The sequence below is a fragment of the Lagenorhynchus albirostris genome, chromosome 11, assembly GCF_949774975.1.
Source record: "Lagenorhynchus albirostris chromosome 11, mLagAlb1.1, whole genome shotgun sequence".
Lineage (NCBI taxonomy): Eukaryota > Metazoa > Chordata > Mammalia > Artiodactyla > Delphinidae > Lagenorhynchus > Lagenorhynchus albirostris.
The window spans coordinates 8,936,636-8,944,483 of NC_083105.1; positions in this window are offsets into that span (position 1 = coordinate 8,936,636).

Genomic DNA, 7,848 nt, shown 5'->3' on the forward strand with positions numbered 1-7,848 from the left:
TCTTTTCCATGCTGCTATGTTTCCCAGAGGCGTCTACGTCGGAACTGCCACGGTGCCGCTGGAGAGACAACCAGCCCCCAAATGAACAGTCGCCCTCATAGCCTTTATGAGCTCAACCCCATGCTCTTTTCCCTACAGACTCAGGGAAAGAGGCACACCTCTTCCTGGCTAAATTACTGCCTCTGATGGTCCTTCCTCAGCATCCAGTTGGGATCTGGCTCCTCTCCCACCCCCTTCAAAATAGCCTTCCTTCCTGCCTGCCTGCCCTTTCCCCCTCTTTTTCCTTTTCTCAGTGTCTTAAATAATGCCCTGTGGCCATATCCACCACTGCTTTTCCGTATCCTGGCTTCCAGCCCTAACTCTCTACTGAAACTCGTTTCTCTAAGCTCATCTATGACCTCTTTGTGGCCAACATCCAAGAGACTTTCTTAGTCCTTGTTTCCATGGCTTCACCACTATGTTTTACTCTGAAAATCTTCTCTTGGTTCCTCAAAATAGCCAGCTCCCCTCCTACCTCTACAACTGTTCATGCTCTTTTTCATATCCCCTCTCTCTCTAAGCTCCTTCTATGGAGTCTCTCTCTCTCCTCTCCTTATGTTGCCTTCCGGGGCTGTCGTGGTGGGGGGTGGGGGGTGGGGAGTGGGGGTGGAGAGCTGGGTCGTTGTCCTGCCTTCACCTCTGAGATCGTGATTTTCATTTCTCCGTCCCCAGCCGTCATTCTGCAGGCCACTTGCTGTGTGATCGATCGTGTGCAAGTCACGTAAACTGTCTGAGCTTCAGTTTCCTCATTTCTAAAGTAAGTGTACTGAAGCCGATTTGTTATTCTAGACTCTAAGATAACAATAAAACCTCAAGTTTGTAAACACATGCTATGCCAGGCAGGACTGGCAGTGCAAAATGAAAGCATGGGGCTCCTTGTTCCAAAATTGTTAAGAATTTCAAGACAGCAACAGCAGAGCATTAAACCAAATGTGGGATCCTTCGCCTCCTGGGTGCAGGGCCCATGGGAGCCCGCAAGTTGCATGCCCATGAAGCTGGCCCTAGTGCCAGGCACTGCTGTAATTATATAGGTATTGACTTACTCAATCCTCATAACAATCTTATGAGGTAGATACAGATGAGGACACTAAGGCAGAGGGAGGTTAAGTAACTGTCCGAGGTCGCATTTTTTAATTGGTAGGGCTGAGAAAATTTACACCTGTTGGTTGGAGTAGTTGTGAGATTCATACCGTGAAGGATGGTTCCCTCCCGGGGGTCCCCTCAGGAGGACTTCCTGGTAGCCTCTCAGCGGGCCCATGCCCATTGCTTCCTCAGCGAGTTTGCCGGCCCTCGGATGCCCCTTTCTCTGTCCCCTGCTCCGAGGTCTACACTCCCTTCAAAGCTCAGTTCAAGCCCCTTTTCCTCTCAGGGGCTTCTGGAACAGAGAAGCCAGACCCACATCTCCTTCCCCCTAAATTCTCTCAGTACCCTGTGTAGAGTCAGACCCAGCCCCGACCTGGCCATGGGAATTGTTCATAGGCATGGGTGAAAACTAACAACTCCAGAATTTGTTAGGAAGAGGGCTCAGCGGCAGCAGTCTGGTTGAGGGTGGGGTACTGGGGGAGTCCTCTTGGCAGGACACTGGCAAAGTAGGGAAGGGTCCCAGGTGTGACAGTTGGGGTTAGTGCTGGGAGCCTGGAGGAAAGTGGCCGGGGGTCAGGGGTCCAGCGGCCTTGCAGGCCAAATCCAGCCACTGCCTGTTTTTGCACAGCTCTTGACCAAGAATGATTTTTATATTTTTTGAATGGGTGGTAAAATTAAAAGATGAATAATATTTTGTGACACACGAAAATGAGACGAAATTCGAATTTCAGCGTCCCCAAAATTTCACTGGAACAGCCACGCCCACTCACTCGCCTCGTACTGGTGGGCTTTAGCGCTGCAGCAGCAGCAGCGGTCGTGACAGACCCCGCATGTCCCCAAAGCCTAGAACATTTACTATGTGGCCATTTACAGAAAGTTTGCCGAGCGCTGGCCCCTGCCTTCTTTCTCTACCCTGAGGAGGAAAGCAAGGCGCTGCGAGCGGCCGCCAGGTGTCAGCATCGCCCCGCGTGCTCTCAGCTCCGCGCTCCGCGGGGACCCGCAGCCTCGGGTTCTGCGCCGCGACCCGCGCCGGTCCTGGGGCTCCTCCCGGTCCATCCGGGAAGACGCCGGCCGTCGTCGCCGCCGGCGAGTGCGCGGAAAGGGCTGGAAGAAAGCTGAGGAGGGTCTGGAGCCGCACGGGGGTTCAGGACTGGCTCGTTAGCCCGGTGGCTTGGCGCGGGTCGGCAGGCTTTTCTGATGTGCTATTTGTTTGGTTTGGGTTTAATTCGTATTTTATATATGAAGGAGTCACCAAACAAACAAAAATTGTTTATTTTTACCCAAAACTATCAGTCAAGAAAAGTTTGGGACTTTTGCACAACCGGATAAGGCGGTGGCCCTCTTCCAGGCCCCCTGATAACAGACCTACAGAGCTGAGGGGGGGCCGCGGGGGTCAGCGGGCACCGGCGTAACTCAGGCCCTGCTGAGCTGAGGGCTCACAAGTGGCATCTCTGGAAATTTTCTCCATCTTTCTTTCAAAACCTTGGCCTCCTAACTTCTTCCAGGTCGATGAGCATTTAGGCCGGTGTGCCAAGTACTGGACATGAAGGTGGCCATTTTACCGGGAGGGAGCAGGGTAGAGAATCCAGGAGAGAATGTCTCGAGAGGAAAGTGATAACCCCCCAAATAACACAACGGAGGCAGCAGCCTTTACAGAGCTCCTCCTCTACGTCAGCCGCTGTGCTGAGGGCTTTACTCCCCAGGGCCTCTTGAGGGTGGTACCAGGATTATCCCCATTTTACCTGGATGGATGTGGAGCAGCTTACAGGGTCATTTAGCTAATATGTGGCGGAGTGGGGAATCCAGCCCGAGCCTGCCCGTTCTGCACTGTCCTCTTGCTGCCGCAAGCCTCAGCTAAGATCACAGCAAGCAGGTTGACCCCCCCCCCACCGCCGCTGCCCTAAATCCGCGATGGCCTGCCTCACCGTTCATCCCCAGGCCTAGTGCACAGTATCTGCTGAGTGAACAAATGTATAAAGCCTTCCAAGTACTGCAGTGAAGTGCCTCTCCTTGTTCAATCGCCCAACTTCCAAGGCCTTCCAGGAGGAGACCAGCCAGGGTGTCCAAGCTGCACTCAGGAAATAAGGGTCACCAGGCACGGTTCTTGGCTCAGCACAGGATGGGATGTGCTTTTCCCTTGCTCGTGCCCAGAGGACCGTAGCCTCTGCAGGCATACTGCCTGTCTTGCCCTTTCCTCCCTTCGTCCTCCAGGCTCCCCACACACTTGCTGCCTTCTGTGGCAGGTCCTAGCTGGTCCCTATGACATGGACATCTGTTCCTAGAGCTGCTTTCTAGTGGCTGCAGACAGTGCCTAACTTCTAGCCACTTTTCTGATGAAAACTTGTCTCCAGCTGGCTGTCACTTGGAGAGGCCACATGATGCAGTGACAGTGCCCTCCTAGAGGGTCCGGATAACCAGGTTCTAGCCCTTCTCATGACTTGCTGAGTGACTTTGGACAGATTTCCTTACCTCAGGGCCCATCTCCTCCTCCCCTGCTTTCGTGCTAGCCTTTGAAAGAAGCATGCGGACAGGGTCATCCGTGAGCAGCCAGAGAGGCCTGGAGACCCGGGTGGCTGGGAGATGAAGACTGTCTGCTGAGGACATGCACTGAAAGGAGAAGCCTTCCTGGAGGAAAGGATTTGATAAGGAAGGACTTCAAAGTCCTTAAGAAATTAAATCCTGTTTGGCTTCCATGTACAATTTCAGGAGTCAGGAACAAAAGTGAAAGGGTCATGATCAATGGCAGAGCCTCTGACACCGTCCACATTGATTAGCCTGACTTATTCTCTGTACCACATGGTTATCAAGTGTTCAATCATTTAACGAGTCGTTATTAAGCAGATACTGTGGATACGATAGTGAGGCGGAAAGACAGTGTCCTGGTCTCCAGGCGCAGAATGGGTATCTGTCGTGCCAGGAAGCAGCAGAAGCTGTCAGAAGCAGGGCCTTCCTCGGTTCGGAGCTGGGAAGGCAGAAGCTTCGCCGAGGAGGGGTGAGAAGTTCAGGCCTGCCTAACTTTTCAAAGCCTTCTGGCTGATCCAACGATGACTCGCCCTGAGAACACTCTCACATCTGCGCCTGCCACCTCTCAACCTTTCCTAAGGTGCGCATCCTCTCAAGCTTGGTCTGGCTCAGCTCGCTGAGCCCGGGATGCCTGTTCTGTACCAGACCTCCTGCCACTGGAACAGCAGTGCAGACAATCACAGGGACAGCCGCTGGGTCCTCCAGGCAGGGAGGAATGACGGTGGTGCACAGCCAGGTGATAAACTATATGCGCGGTGCATGGCAGGGCTCAATAGCTGCTAAGGGGGCTTTGTCAGAACGGAACGTGGTTGTGGTACCCCAAGTAGCAATCCCCACCTGGCCTGCGTTGAGGAGCGTGGAAGTCTCTCTACTGTCGGCCCTGGCTGCCTTTTGAGGTGGGGACACTGCTGGGCACACACTGGAATGTCCAAGGGTACTCTCTGTGTAGGACTTTAACTGGGACTGAAGGAAGGGGAACAGATTGGGAGGAAACGTGGCAGGGCTCTGGGTGGAGTAAGACAGATGTGTGCATATAAACATACCTGTTCCGCAGAGTCCAAGGCGGGCAAGAGCTAAGCAAGGTAACCAGAACAAGGACGGAAGATGCTATTGTGTGGGTCACAGAAAGCAAAATCTTTGGCAAGTCAGCCAGCCTCTCTGGGCCGAAGAGATCAGTCAAAGAGAACTGTTTTGCAGGATGTAAGCACAGAAAGCAGCTCAGGCAGGAGCCCGTGGCCCTTCAGGGCTCAATGCAAAGAGCTCTTTCTCAACTGGGGCGATTCTAACCCCCAGGGACACTTGGAGATGTCTGGAGACATTTTTGGCGGTCTCATCTGAAGGGGTGCTACTGGTAGTTGGTAGGAAGAGGCCGGAGGCGCTGCTAAACATTCTACCACGTGTAGGACAGCCTCTCCTCCCACAGAGAATTTTGTATCTGAAGTGTCACTGGCGTTGAAGGCAGGAAACCCTGAGTTGGGGGGGCAGGCTAGATCTGCACTTTATGTGCTGTGGGATTTGGGGAGAACAATGCACCTCCTCATCTGAAAAACGGGGGTGGTAAGACCCAAGCTGCTCATCACACAACTTCGTGAGGCTCCATCTCCAAATACGCAGGAGAACTTTTTGTTAACTTTGTAAAGGGCCTCTTCCTGAGCTTTTCTTAGTTTGAAACCTGCAGGTGACTGAGGGGGGCATCTAGCACGGTGACTAGCATATAGTAGGTGTTCAATAAATTAAAAAGAGGAAAGCATCATAGCAAAAAAAAAAAAAAAAGTCTCCCCCGTAACCCCTCCCCTCCCCCCGGGCCCGTTTCCTCCATATCTCAAGGCTGCCTTTGTGGTCCAGCTTTTCTATTAGGGTCCAAACAGGCACTGGATACTGCTGTTGGCAGAGGCGGTCTCAGAAGCACCCCTGAAGGATCAGGGCTAGGGCTAACCATACCCCAAAGACAGCTGACGATGAGACTGGGAAGTTTTGCCAATGCCATGGGAAAGCCTCCCAGCTCCGTGCAGGGGTCCTGGGCTTCCTGCTCCTACGGGGCGAGGTCTAGGGTGGCAGCAGCCCTGGGGTCTCAGCCCTCAAGTGCCTCTGCTCATCTGAGGTCGGCCTCTCAAGGAGCTGTGCCATTTGTTGGCACTCAACCTACAGAGGCCGTACTCAGAAAGTGGGCAGCTTGGTGGTGGGGTGAGATGGGGCCAGCGAAGCCAGGCCCCGCACCCAGAGTACTGTTTCATCCCTGTTCCTCCTGGAGCCCTTCTGATGTTACCAGCCTTGTGGAAGCTGCTGCAGAGGGGCCAAGGGCATGATCCATCCTTGAACTTGCCATCCAACTGGGAAGGCCAGATGTCCCCTTGAGATTTGATGACAGAGAGACTGTTTCACAAAGCATGTGCAAAGTGCTGGAACAGAGGGCAGACGCACTAAAAAGTGAGAAGCCGAGAGGCAGGACGGAGGGGCTGGAGTTCAGGCAGACAAGCTGCATTTGAGGTCTTCAGGATCCTCAGCCACCTTTGGACTCTCGTCTCTTCCCGAGCATCTTAGAGCTGGAGGGGGTCAGAGACCACCTCGCTGAAACCTCTGTAAGGAAGGGGAGAGGTGCTCCACCTCACAGGCCAGCACTCTTCCCGTGACACTGCGTTGCTTCCTTTTCAACACATGGTCTCCCATCCTGCTTGGTTTCTCTGAAGAGAGTGAGAATGACCCCACGCTGGTGCAGGGAGAAGCTGGGGCAGGACGGCCAGCCAGGCTCAAGGCTGCAGCGACTTGGAACTTCCAGTCCAGAGCCTCCTGCATGTGAAGGCAGGGGAGGAACTGGGCTTGCTTTGGGTCAGGAGATGGGAAAGGGATTACGTGGGCCTGCTTCTCTCGCAGGCGAGGCGCAATCGCTTAGGAGCTGGTCCCCTCCTCTGGCCTCCCCACTTGCCCCAGAGGTGTCCACTCTGCTCACCAAGAGTGCTCTCTCCACCCAAACACTTTGAGCTGAGGTGTAACCCCTGCCCCTCGTGTTCCACCTCCCTCTCCCTTCCCCTCCAGAACAAGCAGGGCCACATCGCCAGGCCTTGGTGCATAAGGAAGCACTTCCCAGCAAGGGTTTAATCCTCACAGACGCTCATGGAGGTGGGTCAGGGTCCCTCACTCCCCAAGAACCAGGTTCACCCTTCCTTCCCCTGCCCCTCCCACCACCCAGCGGGGAGGCCAGGCTCCTCTCAGGATGCTCGCTGGTCCCCTTGCTCCCTCACCCGTCAGGCGCTAGCAGGCACCGGGGCCCCCCCCCAAGGTGCTGCTGGTGCCCCAGGGTTTTGCAGAAGGAAAGGTGTGAGGACGAGAGTTTGGCTCAGAAGCAGGAGGCTGAGAGAGGCTGAGTGTGGTGCTTTCTCAGGCACTGCAGCCCCCCGCTCTCCAGGCCTCCAGCCCCCGGCCGGAAGCAAGGCCAGCCCCCCGCTCTCCAGGCCTCCAGCCCCCAGCCGGAAGCAAGGCCAGCCCCCCGCTCTCCAGGCCTCCAGCACCCGGCCGGAAGCAAGGCCAGCCACCCCGGGTCTCCAGGCCTCCAGCACCCTGCCGGAAGCAAGGCCAGCCTCCCCGGCTCTCCAGGCCTCCAGCCCCCGGCCGAAAGCAAGGCCAGCCACCCCGGCTCTCCAAGCCTCCAGCACCCGGCCGGAAGCAAGGCCAGCCCCCCGCTCTCCAGGCCTCCAGCCCCCGGCCGGAAGCAAGGCCAGCCACGGAGCCTGCGGTTCGGCAGTTTCCCGGCCGTCCATTCAAGAACTCTCTCCGCAGGTCCTCTCAGTCACATGCGTGAAGAGGGGGTGGTGTGCGATTTTCAGCTGGTCTTCCTGGCCTGGCGTCATGGCAGTTAGGCCAGGTCCCTAAGAAGCCAGGGAGGCTGAGGCAACTCAATCCAGTCTGACTTTGGCAGGAGGCCAAGCCTGGTCTTTGGCTGACATATAACTAGAGAAGGCACATAAGTCCCGGCTGGTGAAGGGACTGAGGGCCATCTCTGGGGTGGGAGGAGGGCAAACGCTCCTGGTGACAGGGCCCAGCCTCCAGCACCACCAGAACATCAGCCAGGCTCTCTCTCTCCCTACTTTGGGCTGCAACTCAAGGCAAAAAACGGGAGGGAGTCGCCTCAGGTAAAGGCGTGAGCAGAACTGCCAGATGGGCTTGCAGCAGGCGATAGCCAAGGAGGCCCGGACCACCCAGGGCAGA